Source organism: Caretta caretta, chromosome 2, assembly GCF_965140235.1.
Source record: "Caretta caretta isolate rCarCar2 chromosome 2, rCarCar1.hap1, whole genome shotgun sequence".
Taxonomy (NCBI): Eukaryota; Metazoa; Chordata; order Testudines; family Cheloniidae; genus Caretta; species Caretta caretta.
The window spans coordinates 161,545,101-161,559,534 of record NC_134207.1 but is presented as its reverse complement, the minus strand read 5'-3'; the positions used below and the strand labels follow the sequence as shown (position 1 = coordinate 161,559,534).

The 14,434-nt window shown below is 45.0% G+C and overlaps 1 long non-coding RNA gene across 4 annotated transcripts in view; it reads right to left on the bottom strand.

The window, feature by feature from the left end:
* Positions 1 to 14,434, bottom strand: part of LOC125631890 (uncharacterized) — a 442,082-nt gene that overhangs the window by 66,826 nt on the left and 360,822 nt on the right. For 3 of the 4 annotated variants that reach the window (XR_012667121.1, XR_012667120.1, XR_012667123.1), the window contains exons 1-2: positions 11,163 to 11,319; positions 1,340 to 1,389 (exon numbers count right to left, since the gene is read on the bottom strand). This is a non-coding gene — a long non-coding RNA (uncharacterized LOC125631890). Of the gene's footprint in view, positions 1 to 1,339; positions 1,390 to 11,162; positions 11,320 to 14,434 lie in introns of those variants that run through there. The other variant, XR_012667122.1, reaches the window with a different exon arrangement.

Below are 14,434 nucleotides of genomic sequence, written 5' to 3'. Positions count from 1 at the left end.
AGATGGTTTCGTACTTGGCACAGCTTCACGGCCGTTACCCACGCTACCGCCGCTACACTGCTACTTGTACTTGTGCTAGCTCAATGAGCGCTAACGTGAGCATGTGCGCACAAGCAGGGGACTCACACCCCTACCTGGTGGTGTAGACGTAGCTCCAGACTACTCCAAAGAGCCTACCATCTAAATATACAACTATAATTAGACCTTGTACGTAGTTATAATATAATAGCTCTTCCTCCTCATTGCAAAGCCACCACCAAAGAATCATCTCTCTTCTTTAGACATGTTTATGGGTTGATCCTGGTTAACTCTTTCCTCTCTAGGAGGAGGCTTACTATGACTGTTTTTCCAGATACCTAACTGTAAAATGTTTCCTAGGTCACTGGACATATAGCTCCCCTGTTTTTCAGAATAATTAATCTGGGTTATTTGGCTGATTGTTTGAGAGGGAGAATCTCATATGAACATACATGAGAATGCATTTTATTATTATTTATTATTTTTATTTATAGTCAGGTGGGGCCTAGGGACCCCAACCACGATCAGGACCCCATTGTATAAATAACTGTACAACCAGATTAAAAGACAGTGCCTGCCTCAAAAAACTGGCAATTAAACAGACCATACAGACAACTGTTGGGGAGAAGGGATATAATATACAAGCTGAGTGAATTTAAATGTAGGCTTCAGGGAATGGGTTACAGCAATTAAAATTATAGCGGCAAGGTCCCCAGAGTTTTGTCCTAAGTTGTTTTTGTTTGTTCGTTTGAGAGCCCAGCTGATTCATGTAGCCAGACATGCTGGGCCCAGTTAATCTTACAGTTAAATGGTATGACTTCAGGGATGAATATATCTCATTATTGCCTTGTTCTGGAAAACAGCATCATAGGCTAAATGAAATAGTGAAAATGACACCTAACAGTTGTAGCAGTTTCTGAAGTACAGATCACTAGTAGGTATAGAACAAGCTAAAATGTGACCAGAACTGATGATCTTTCTGGGACTCCCTTAGATCTCAACAGCAAACAGATCTCTATTTATAGGAACCTCTATTGTCTTGTGAAATAAATATATTTCTTTACCAAGAAATTTCTGTTAATGTAACTTATTCCCCGAGTGCTTATACACTGATCTAGTCACACGCACATCTACATGCGCCAACATTTTGCCTCCAAGAATAAATAAATAATATAGATTTTAGAATGCTATTTATGGGGGAAATGAAAGTAACCTGATCCCAGACTGAACAGTCCCTTGAATATACCCTCAAACTACAGCTCAAATTGACTACCCCTTAAAAATCAAAAACTATGTTCTATGTTAATATGTGATAACTTACCACTTGATAGGCATTTATCTCAATGGACTTCAACCTGGAAGGGCTGAGTTCTGAAATGAAGCCAAATTGAAGATTAAGTGAATAAACTGTTTCTTTTCATATCAAGAAAAAGCACTAAACTGTACTTTCTTGAGAACTGATCCTCTTCCTATTAACTGGATGCTGTACCTATAAACAGGACTTCTTTTGGAAAAATAATTAAGAGATCCTTTCCTGAAATATCTGCATTTTTCCATTTATTTCAACTATGCTTACACTGATGCTTTAATAGTTTGTGCAAGCTGCACGACTAAATTTGTGTTCCTGATTATTCAGGTACTATTATCTGATGTATGGGAAAGGGAAAGGGAAATCATGCAGAATGTAGAGTATAATTATTAGGGGACTAACACCAGTTCACTATCTGAACACTGCCCTGACAACAGGTTAATAATATGCCACTTTCCCTGTGCTGTCAAAATCTTTGTCATGGTAATAACCCATTTTCTCTTCTTGTTAATCTTTCTGTCTTGAGGATGAAGTGTCAGAATTAAACATTACAATGGTGAATTACAGCATTGTGCTGGTGATGCTGCAGTATTCTGTATTTTGATTAACTGGACATTCTTCTAAAATTTGTATTCAATTATTTTTTGACTGAACAATTGTGCTGATGAAGGAGGATAGGATGGCAGTGATGGGACTGAAAACTCACTGCTTCTTAACGATTTTAAATCAGCCAGATACAGTCAGACAGCTGCTGTTTGAATTTCCCCTGTCTTGTAAAAATTAACCAGGAGAAGCTGCCATTATTCTTGGGCGTCATTTCAAGTTGCAGCTCACCTCAGTTTTCTGGATTGCTTCCGAGCTGAGACTGTTAATCAAATCTAAATTGTATGGTGTATTTCACACCAACAAGTCTTCCAGGTTCTTTGGAAATAGTTTAGGTAACAAACTTCTCATCGGTCTTTGTTTCTGCTCATTTTAACTCTAATTAAAAATCGCACCTGTAAGCAGGTATTGAAATTATGTGTTAATTTAGATCCCCATTCTGCCACCTAGCCTGGTCACATAGAATCTCATTGATGTCAATGAGGTTGCACCTGTAGGCTGCACCTTTAACGAGAGCAGGATTCCTATCCAAGTCAATGGGAGTTTTGTTATTGATTTGGTAACAATTTCAATGGAAGTAGCATTAGGCCCTTTGCTTTTGTTGGCAAGCCCATGAAAACATGTGATGTGAGCAAAAGGAGACTTCACATTGCCCCTTTAATTGAATTAAGCAAAACCAATTACCATGAGTTAATGAAGACATTGGGCTCCTGGAAGCTGTATTTTTGTTTCCTAAGGAGCCACATAACTGAGGCAAGGGATGCAGTTTTAGGAATTCCAGTTCAATTATTAAACAGACAGTTCATAGGAGAGGCCCCAGTGCAATTGGAGGTTTCAGAGGAACAGCCGTGTTAGTCTGTATTCGCAAAAAGAAAAGGAGTACTTGTGGCACCTTAGAGACTAACCAATTTATTTGAGCATGAGCTTTCGTGAGCTACAGCTCACTTCATCAGATGTTTACCGTGGAAACTGCAGCAGACTTTATATACACACAGAGAATATGAAACAATACCTCCTCCCACCCCACTGTCCTGCTGGTAATAGCTTATCTAAAGTCATCAACAGGTGGGCCATTTCCAGCACAAATCCAGTTTCATATTCTCTGTGTGTATATAAAGTCTGCTGCAGTTTCCACGGTAAACATCTGATGAAGTGAGCTGTAGCTCACGAAAGCTCATGCTCAAATAAATTGGTTAGTGCAATTGGAGAGAGTCTAAATACCTTGGCTCATTTCTTCCTTCCCCCACTGCACAGTGGGAGTAATAAGATACCATATCTGAACGGCAGCATTTTAAACCCCTTTTGCATGAGTGTAAATGACTATACAAGGTGCAAGGCAGTTAAGAATCAGTCCCATAGGGGGCATAACTACACTGCAATTAACCTCCCCCAGCTGGCTTGTGCCAGCTGACTCGAGCTCACCGGGCTCAGGAGAACGGGCTGTTTAATTGCAGTGTAGACACGCAGGCTTGGACTGTAGCCTGGGCCCTAGGGCCCTGCGAGGTGGGAGGCAGCAGTGTAGACATACCCAGCATTTCATCATTGCCTTCAATTGTGTGTATTTTCACTGCGGGACAAGAGTCAGTTGCAGAAAGTTTGTGTATTCCAAAAATGATCTCTTTTCTGCTTGGAACTCATTAGCAAAACATTTCCCCTAAATACAATACATATCATTCCAAAGTGGTCACCTTATATTTACAAGCTGTGCAATCCAACTGCTGTGCAATCATTTGCATCTTGTTAGTGAACTGTTTAACTTTCCGAATACCTATAAACTCACGCTCATAAATGAGTTTGATTTAGCAACCAATTCCACAATGTCCTCAAACTGCTCCCTCTGAGCTGGTTTGACATTTCACTCTCCAAACTATTTACAGTGCTATCAAAAAGGTTTACTTATTAATGGCGAAATCTGAAGTGCCTATGTGGTGGTTAGTTACATCTCTCCTTCCTCCCACATTAGAGCACATATGTGGAATTTCCAATGGAATTGGTCATCATACTGGATGCTTAACATAGGACAGGAAAGACTGGAGATAAACGGAAACTGACTACACATATGCACCACGCTCATTTTCATTAAGCACCTACCTCATTATACCCCAAGATAGCATCTGACTGTCATCCAAGCAATTCTCTATACATTTATTTTATTCCACTATGATCAATCTTCTTATACATCTGGGTGCGGAGAATTCTCAACATTGTTTATATCTTATAAGTTTGCAGCCCATAACTTGAGGGGCATCGGTTTTCCTGTGACTGCTTAATTCAAACAGATTGATAACAAAGTGTTCCTGAATCAAAATAAATATTCCAAATTCAGGCACTTGGTTGAAATGAACTGCTGAACTTTCTGAGGTTTAAAGAACAACAAATACAGGCAAGGAACTGTAAAGCAGGATGCCATCTGTATGAGCTATTGAACTGCAGGGACTCTTACTAGTACAATAAGGCATACATACTGACTTAGGCAGGCACATGCATAGGAAATCTAGCAATTGACTGACAAAATGAGACTGGGCTTCTTTTAGTTGAATCTTTTAGTCAGTCTTGCAAACCACAGCCCCCCAACCATCTAACTGAAGAGAAGTCAGGTGAGACTTCAGTGATGTAAAAGATATACATGATGAAAGGGGGTGACAAAAGGGAGACGGGCAGCATTTGGAGGAATAAGAAAAAAAAAAAACCACAGTAATAATGCTTGAAATCTGGAAGAAAGATGATTGAAGACTGATTGAGATATTGGTATAATAGAGGGAAATCGAGGGCTGACCTATTGAATTAATCACAGCCAAAGCAAATGGAGGAAAGAGAGAAATTATCAGAAATGAGGAAATGTTTTTAAAAAAATGTAGGCTCAAAGTGCTGGAGAAGAGGGAAAAAAAAGAGGTGGGAAGAGAATGGAAAATATTTAAAAAGGAAACACTCTTGGCCATGTGTGAAGATAATAATTGTATATGGAATTCAATAGTTTATTGCCATAAAACAATCCATGAACTGTTGCTAACAGCAGCTAGTTAGCATGGCTGGAGCAGAGAACACAACTATCTTTTGGCTCAGTGGGAAAGCCACCATGCGGCATGTTTTGTTAGGCTGCTGCAGTACTCTGCCTGCGTAGGGCCATCAGGGATATTAAAAGGATGGGCAGGCTTTTTAGATTAAAAAAACCATGACTGAGTCAGCAGAGAATTAGAAACAAAACCTGTGTTTGTTACGACTAAAGAGATTAGAAGGGTAGGAAGGAAGGAACACATGCAGGGAATTTACACAATAGCAGCAGCTTTGGAAATTCCATTCTGTCCAAACAGGCTGCTTTCAGGAGACAATGCCAGCATTGCTCTGAGAAGAGAGACTGGCTTTGGGGTCCAACAAGAGGTTTTTATTAAAGAACTGACTGCCCCTTTGGGAGACCAGAAGCGGCACATCTCCAGGAAGGAAATGTGGTCTAGGGTACTGCCTCTGCCAATAAGACTGAAACTGCAGAAATAGCCTGGCAGTGCTTGGTGTTGGTAAATAGAAACAGAACCCAACTGGAAGTAGCAAAGAGTGGCAATGGAGTCAGGGGTGATAAGCAGCAGGTCACAGACCATGAGCCTTGTACAAAATGATGGGCACGATTCTCCTCTCACATGATTTTTTGACACCACTGTTGCTCCATTGTGTTCAAAGCAAGCCCCCCTGACTAACACTGAAGTATGTGAGGAGAACTAGATCCTATGAACTTAGACCCTTTAGAACAGGGGGGGACCAACCTGTGGCTCCGGAGCCACGTGCGGCTCTTCAGAAGTTAATATGCGGCTCCTTGTATACGCACTGACTCCGGGGCTGAAGCTACAGGCACCAACTTTCCCATGTGCTGAGGGGTGCTCACTGCTCAACCCCTGGCTCTGCCACAGGCCCTTACCCCACTCCACCCCTTCCCACCTCCTCCCTTGAGCCTGCTATGCCCTCGCTCCTCCCCCCCCACCCCAGCTTCCTGCACGCCATGAAACAGCTGATCGGGAGGTGTGGGGAGGGAGGGGGAGGCGCTGACTGGCAGGGCTGCTGGTGTGTGGGAGGCACTGGGAGCTGGGGGGGGGAGGAAGGGAGCTGATGGGGGCTGCTGACGTATTATTGTGGCTCTTTGGCAATGTATGTTGGTAAATTCTGGCTCCTTCTCCAGCTCAGGTTGGCCACCTCTGCTTTAGAAGGATATGCCATCTCACTGAAATCAACTGCAGGAGTGCAAGTTAGAATACATTTTGAGAACAGGTAAAAAAGGAAACAGACTCACACAGTACTGACTGTGTAGGAATATAATTTCTGGGAATAGAGATCCAGAGGAAAGACTGGAGTCTGTCTCCTTCCTGTTTCATTACAGCCAAAGTTTCAATGGTCTCTACCCATGTGGCCCAGCTCTATCACCTCTGGACTTCCTGTGGGAAGCCTATAGAAGGCCCTACCTCCAAAGGAAGGAGCGCACTGCCACCTTCAGCCTCCAGGAACTGGACTGCCAATAGTGTCTGCACAGCATCCCACCGATTTGTTTATCCACCCACTTTACTTGAATGTCACATTTCACCTTAGCAGAATGGCCCCTGCCACTCCATTGCTCATCTTCTTTAGGCACATTTTGTCTGCATATTGGATATGAGTTTATCCGCAAAATGTTTGCCATTTTAACCTGATGTTATACTCTACTTGCATACTGCTTCCCGTGGTGACCTGCCTCTCATCGCTCTATATCTCTTCCTACTACATTTCTGCTCTGACTCTATGATATTCTCCAGCCTTCTAATTCTCCACCATGCTGCCATTTTCATTTAAATGGATAGATAAGTCCTTAGCACAGAACATCAATAACATCCTTGAAAAACCTCAGTATCACAATGGTTTGTCCCAGTCCCCTGGTCTGTTTGGATTTTGGTTTTTGTTCTCTGGGGATGCAGTGACCCCAGGTGATGCAGGCAGTTGCACCTTGTCTCCTTTATATCAGCAGGCTTGAAGCAACCCTAGGGAGATGATCTGTTGTTCAAGATGCAGCCGTATTTGCTCAGTTGCTTTTCTGAGCATAACCACACTTGAAATAGTTCCATTTACATGTACACAGTCTTCATGATCTCCATAAACTTGTATTGAAGTCATTCTATTGGCCCTGTATCACTCACCCAGTGAATGCAGCAGTGCATTCAAACCCAGAAGATGATAGGTGAACGTGGATAATGTGATTCCTGGAGGTCAGGCTGTTGAAATGGGATCCATAAATGTCTTTGCAGAGAGGATTGGGTGGCCGAGGGTCTCAAATGTTCTGCACTTAAGATGAAACCATTTTGCAACTAGAACTTTCCTCTTTATTACAAAAACCTTTAACAATCGGTGGGATTCTTCAGAGCCAATTTCTAAGCTAAGTGTAAGAGAATTCTGGAGTGTTTTTGTGTGTTTTCTTTTGCACATTTTGCTGACTTTGAGGCTCTGATAATGTCTATCTACTAAATTTGAGGTGTCCTGGCTTATTTACAGTTTCATTATCTCAAGTCCACAGAATTTAATCCTTTAAGCACACTTTAGTGTGCGTGTGCGTATATATATATTCCAAGAATGAACACACGGTATTAGACAAAGAGATAAAGGTCGTGGGAGACTTATATGACACTAAAGGTTGGTTTCTGTCCTTTGAAGCATAGCTATGAGGCATAAGTTGCCATGAAACACTTTTTCCCCCCTTTATCTGCAAATTAGAAATACTACATTTTAAAGGTGTTACCCCTAGACTTGCCTCTGGTACTCCTGTGAAAGTAACTTTTTTCAGGCAGGCACGTTATGTAAATGATTTGTACCTCTTGTAGACAAACTTTCTCAGGAAGGGATCCTACTCCTTGGATCACACAGAAAAGGATGGAGAATTTACAGCAAGAGGTTTTTGAGCAGTGGGCTGAAGTCCATAAGGAGGAAGTGCAAATGTCCATAGATGAAAAGCTTAAACTTTTAGACAATGAATCCTGTGCTGAAGCTTCATTACACCGGGGAATGGTCCTCAGGCTGTGTTATGCTAGCATTGTGGGAAGCAACCTGCGACCTACACTCATCTTTGGTAGTTTTGTCTCAGTTATGTAACTGTGAAGGACTGGAAGCAAGCCAGGGGCACATCATGTCTGGTATGATGTGATAACTCTATATAGTTAAAAAATTTAGTTTTCAAAACCATGGCTTTACAGAGCTTATTCCCTGGAGCAGACTTATTGACTTTGATACTGTCAATGTGAATATGAAACTGGAAATGTTTCTGGAATATGAGTTCTTGAAGGCATAGTTTTGACTTAATAAAGTTGCCCATAAGGTCATAGATCTTGTTCTCTGGGTGTTTATTGATTTATTTTAAATAACAGAGACTGGGTCATCAGCAACATCCTAGAATTGTGGCATTAACTTTTTGAAATCTTAGCCTTTCGGAGATGTCTGAATAAGAGTGAATTATTGAATGAAGGTCTCTAACAGGGCATAGACAGAATTACAAGAAACCCCATCCCCATGATGGACAAAACTGAAACGTAATTCTTTCCAAGATTGTTATGCCTCCCAAAATTCAATCGGCCAGTCATGCTTTTTAGTTTAACTACAGTGAACCTAAATGGATCAGAACAGCAAAACAATCCAGTTAGAGGTTTATAAAGACCACCCAGCCCTATTACTTTCTTGGGTTTAGTCATCAACCAACTTGCTGAAACAACTTCCTACTGACCATCCTTTCAAAGTCTTCATCCAGAGTTTCCTGGGTCTTAAAAGGTGTGGTAAGCACACACATGCTTCTTAAAGTTCCACTCATCACACTCCTAAACTTGAAGTGTGTTACAAAATCACCGGCTTTACATTCCCTCCTTAAGCTATACAAGGGAGCGGACTGGGGGAGCAGTTCTTTAAAACATGCTTTGTTACATTATTTAAAAAGCAATCAAGCCTATTCACAGTGGGTAAGGAAACCTTGATGAACCTATGTTAGCACCATTCTTAAAAACAGTTCTAATTAGGGCATGAAGAAAAGGAGGACTTGTGGCACCTTAGAGACTAACCAATTTATTTGAGCATGAGCTTTCGTGAGCTACAGCTCACTTCATCGGATGTTTCCACACTATGCATCCAATGAAATGAGCTGTAGCTCACGAAAGCTCATGCTCAAATAAATTGGTTAGTCTCTAAGGTGCCACAAGTACTCCTTTTCTTTTTGCGAATACAGACTAACACGGCTGTTACTCTGAAACCTGTAATTAGGGCATGGCTACACTTGCGAATTAGAGCACATTAAAGCAGCCCAGTGTGCTCTAACTCATGACGCTTCCACACTGGCAAGGCACGCAGAGCGCTCTGACTCTGCGGCTACCGCGCTGCTGGTTCTCCACCTCGGCGAGTGGAATAACATTTGATGTGCCCCCGCTGGAGCGCCGTGGCGACAATGTGGATGCCCTGGTCTGTTAATGAGCTCTGATCAGCCTCCAGAAGTGTCCCACAATGCCTGTTCTAGCCACTCTGGTCATCACTTTGAACTCTACTGCCCTGCCCTCAGGTGACCAACCGTCAGACCCGCCCTTTAAATTTTCTGGGAATTTTGAAAATCCCCTCCCTGTTCGCTCAGCCAGGCGTGGAGTGCTCTCAGCGAATCTTTCCAGGTGACCATGCCTCCATGCGCCAGGCGATCCCCAGTATGGAGCAATGGCAAGGTGCTGGACCTCATCAGTGTCTGGGGGGAAGGAAGCTGTCCAGTCCCAGCTGTGCTCCAGCTGTGCTCCAGTATAGGAATTACGATACCTTCGGGCAGATATTAAGGGACATGATGGAAACGGGCCATGACCGGGACACACTGCAGTGCAGGATTAAAGTGAAGGAGTTGCGAAATGACTATCACAAAGCCTGCGAGGCAAACAGCCGCTCCGGTGTTGCCCCTGCGACCTGTCGTTTCTACAAAGAGCCGGACACGATACTTGGGGGCGACCCCACCTCCACTCCGAGTACTACCATGGAGACTTCAGAGCCCAGTTCAACAAGGCAGGAGAAGGAGGAGCAAAGCAGGAGCGAGGGTGCTGAGGTGGAGGAAGACACCCAGAATCCTAGATGCATGCGGCCAGGAGCTGTTCTCAAGCGCGGAGGTAGGTAGCCAGTCATGGTGGCCAGTGCTTGGGGAGGGACAAACACCAGAGGGGGTTCCTGGTAAGCGGCTCTTATTTTGGGAAGTTATTCGGTGCGGGCTCTTGGGGTGAGGAGGGTTAGAACTGCATGCATGTCTAGATGCGGAATAGGGCGTTGATGTGCTCTCTTGCATCACAGTAATCAGCCTCAGTGATCTCTTCAAAGGTCTCATCCAGAACTTGGGCAATGCGCTTGCACAGGTTTCTTGGGAGAGTCACTGTGGTTCTTGTCCCAGTCAGGCTAACTTATCCGTGCCACTGTGCGTGAGGGGCAGGGGACCATTGATGCACACAGGCAAGCTGCATATGGGCCAAGGCAGAAGCCACATTAAAGTAGAAGACCCTGGTCTTGCTTCCCAGGTCACCCTCAGCAGCGAGACATCTTCCAGGACGAACTCCTGTGGAAAATGTGGGGACAGTGTTCAGTACAGGGGGCCCTTGCAGCTGTTGGCTCTCCCGAAGGCACAGAAACCCAGAGGACAGTACAGCCGTGAAACAATCAGTCACGCTTGACTCTGTGCTTATGCACCATTTTGGGGCTTCCGTGGGTTATGTGCACTCGCTTAGGGCCGGGCAAATTATGCTATTGTGTAGACTGTGCTTGCCCTCCTTAAGTACGGGGGAATCATTTCTCTGTCTGGTGTGAACAATGCTGCCTCTGTTAAGTTGCATTTTGCCTTTACAGATGCAACCTTGAGATATCAGCCATCCGTGTTATCACTGCTGAGAGACTGCAAAGACTCAGGACGAGGCCACATAGAAGCAAAGACGACATGCTGCATGAATTAATGCAGCAGTCACTTAATGAGAATCTAAAATTGCAGGAATGGAGGGAGAGTGAAAGGAGGATCCGCCAGCAGAATTAGGAATGCCAGCACCAAAGCATGGAGCTCCAGCAGAAAAGCAGAGATCAGCGGATAAGCATCATGGAGCACCAAGCGGACTCAATCCAGGTGGTCGTAGCCATGCAGGCAGAGCAATACTGCGCCTGCCCCCCCCCGTCTACCCCCCCCCCCAGCCCTTGTCCCAAAACTCTTTCCTTTGTGCCCCTGTGTCACCTGCAACCCACTTACCGCAACATCCGGGTTCTTATCACCACCAGCTGCCTCCAACACCTGTAGATTCACCATCCAGCCCTGAAAACTATGACTCTTACCCACTGCACTCAACCCCCATCACCATGCAGTACAGCCATCGTGAAGTGCAGCACTCATTGCACAGCACTCCAGACAGGAAGGCTGAGTACGATAACAGGACATATGCAAATCTGTGATTGTATCATTCCCCACCCCACCCCCTTGCCCTTTCTGTTTCCCAAGCAGTTGTGTTTCTTTTTGATAAATGAATTTTCTTTTCAATAAATGGATATTTTTGGCTTTGAAAACATTCTTTATTATTTCATAAAGTAAAAGATACCTTAGCTCAGGAAAGCAACAGCTACTGCAAGTCAGCGTAGCAAACACAGATTCTTGCTAACATTGGAACCACTGCACTTCACTCCCGTGCAGGGCACCACATATTACTGGTGGCTTTCAGCCTCAAATTGCTCCCTCAAGGCATCCCTAATCCTTGCAGCGCTGCACTGGGCCCCTCTAATAGCCCTGCTCTCTGGCTGTTCAAATTCAGCCTCCAAGGGTTGAACCTCTGAGGTATGTGCCTGAGTGAAGCTTTCACCCTTCCCTTCACAAACGTTATGGAGGGTACAGCATGCAGATGTAACTGCGGGGATGCTGTCATTGGCCAGGTCCAGCTTCCCATACAGAGAGCATCAGCGGCCCTTTAAATGGCCAAAAGCACACTCCACAGTCACTCTGCACCGGCTCAGCTGGTTGTTGAACTGCTCCTTGCTGCTGTCAAGGCTCCCTGTGTAGGGTTTCATAAGCCACGGCATTAAAGGGTAAGTGGGGTCTTCAAGGATCACAACGGGCATTATGGTGATCTTCTGGTCTGGGAAAAAAGTCCCGGCTTGCAGCTTCCTGAACAGGCCAGTGTTCCAAAAGATGCGTGCATCATGCACCTTTCCGGGCCAGCCAGCGTTAATATCAGTGAAACACCCACAGTGATCCACAAGCGCCTGGAGACCCATAGAGAAATACCCCTTCCAGTTAATGTACTCGGAGGCTAGGTGGGCTGGTGCCAGAATTGGAATATGCGTCCCATCTATCGCCCCTTCGCAGTTAGGGAAACCCACTTGTGCAAAGCCAGCCACAATGTCATGCATGTTACCCAGAGTCACGGTTCTTCTGAGCAGGATGCAATTAATGGCCCTACAAACTTGCATCAAAACGATTCCAGTGGTAGACTTTCCCACTCCAAACTGGTTAGCGACCAATCAGTAGCTGTCTGGAGTTGCCAGCTTCTAGATTGCAATAGCCACCTGCTTCTCCACCGGCAGGGTAGCTCTCAATCTTGTGTCCTTGCGCCGCAGGGTGGGGGTGAGCTCCTCACACAGTCCCATGAAAGTGGCTTTTCTCATCTGAAAGTTCTTCAGCCACTGCTCGTCATCCCAGACTTGCATGATGATGTGATCCCACCACTCAGTGCTTGCTTCCCGAGCCCAAAAGCAGTGTTCCACGGTGGTGAGCATGTCCGTGAATGCCACAAGCAATCTCGTGTTGTATGTGTTACTCAAGTCGATATAATCATCGAGTCCTCACTGTCAGTTTGGATCTTAAGGAGTAACTTGACTGCCAAACGTGACATGCTAGCGAGACTCGTCAGCATACTCCTCAGCAGTTCGGGCGCCATTCCCGCAGACCAAAAGGGAAGACAGAAGGTGCAACACAGAAAACATTGAAAGATGGCGCCAAGTGTGGACGGAAGCACAGGGATTGCTGGGATGCAAACTGATTCATCACGGGGCGTTGGGACAGGACCCAGAATGCTCTGCACCCCCTGCCCAGAAGCCACAGCACCAGAATGGGAAGAGGTGCTCTGTGGGATAGCTGCCCATAATGCACCTCTCCCAATGCCACTGCAAGTGCCGCAAATGTGACTACACCAGTGCGCTTGCAGCTGTCAGTGTGGACAGACTGCAGCGCTTTCCCTACTGCACACTCCGAAGGCTGGTTTAACTCAAAGCGCTCTACAACTGCAAGTGTAGCCATGCCCTTTGTGTGGTTAGCCTACTCGTACAGAAAAGCCTATATGATTACATGACATCTGCTATCACTCATTACAGCGGGCATCAGATCTGTCAGTCTCAGCAGACATTGTAACCAGTATCCCTTGCTGGAAATGGAACTACCAGCTCCTGGAGCCAGCTTAGAAATCTCTCCCTTCCCCATGACTGCCTTTTACCACATCTGTGTAGAGGATCCTGCAGCTGATTGAAAATTAGAACCACCAAATTACTTTCACCAGTTTTCCCTCTTTTCAAAATGAATTTGCTGGAGAAGAACTTGCCAGGAACTACTGATTAGCAGTGGCAGGGATTTTGTGGTACAGGCATCCATTTGAGCAAAGGCAAGGTTTCAGCTACAGTAAATGGAGCTGATAAGAAAGGCTGCCCTAATCTGTTTGTAGTAAAAAGTACAAATACTTATGCTGAAGCCAGAAAAAAGTCGAACACGGGAAGCTGGAATGTTTTGCTTTAGTGAGGGGGTCAATATAGTTGGTGTTTCAGAAACGATGTACACAACGGGAAATGGTGATCTCTGGATTCAGAATCTAGGCTAGCTCTTAGGAAGTTGCCCTACACATGAAAGAGACCATAAGATAATATAGAATGTTCATTTCATGGGGGAGATGACCAGGGAGTAGAATGGGCTTATCATGGGTGAAAGAAATACAGACAGGTATAAGGTGGTACTGAAGGCCCCTAAAACAGCACACACGAGAACATAAGTGGGCCAGATGTGTTGGACGTGGAAATGTGGCTTTGTGCCATTTGTGTGGCTGTCTTGATCCTGGGTGGAGGATGCTCTAGAGCAGTGTTTCTCAATCTTTTTTGATGCCCGGGACTGGCTTGCTGCCTTCCTAAACTGTGTCAGGGAGATCTCAGGGGCTGGTGCCGGTCCTCTAGGTAGCACCTGGCTGCTTACAGATACAAGGGGCTGCTCTAGCACCTGTGCTCCAGCCACATGTTCTTTTCCCTAGCCATGTCCTGTAAGCCAGAGGCAGGAAAAAGTGTGGCAGAGAATCCCTATACTGGCTCTCGTCACCAGGGGAACTCCCCACTTCTCAAGGGACCATAAGCACAGAGTGGTGCAAAGGGGCCAAAGTGGGACTGAGAACCCGGCCTGGTATGTTAACAGGCAAAAGAAACGGTGAAACCTGCCCTTTCAATTTTGTTCTGTGTGTGTACAGCACCTAGCACTTGGTCCATGATTAGGGCTCCTAGGTG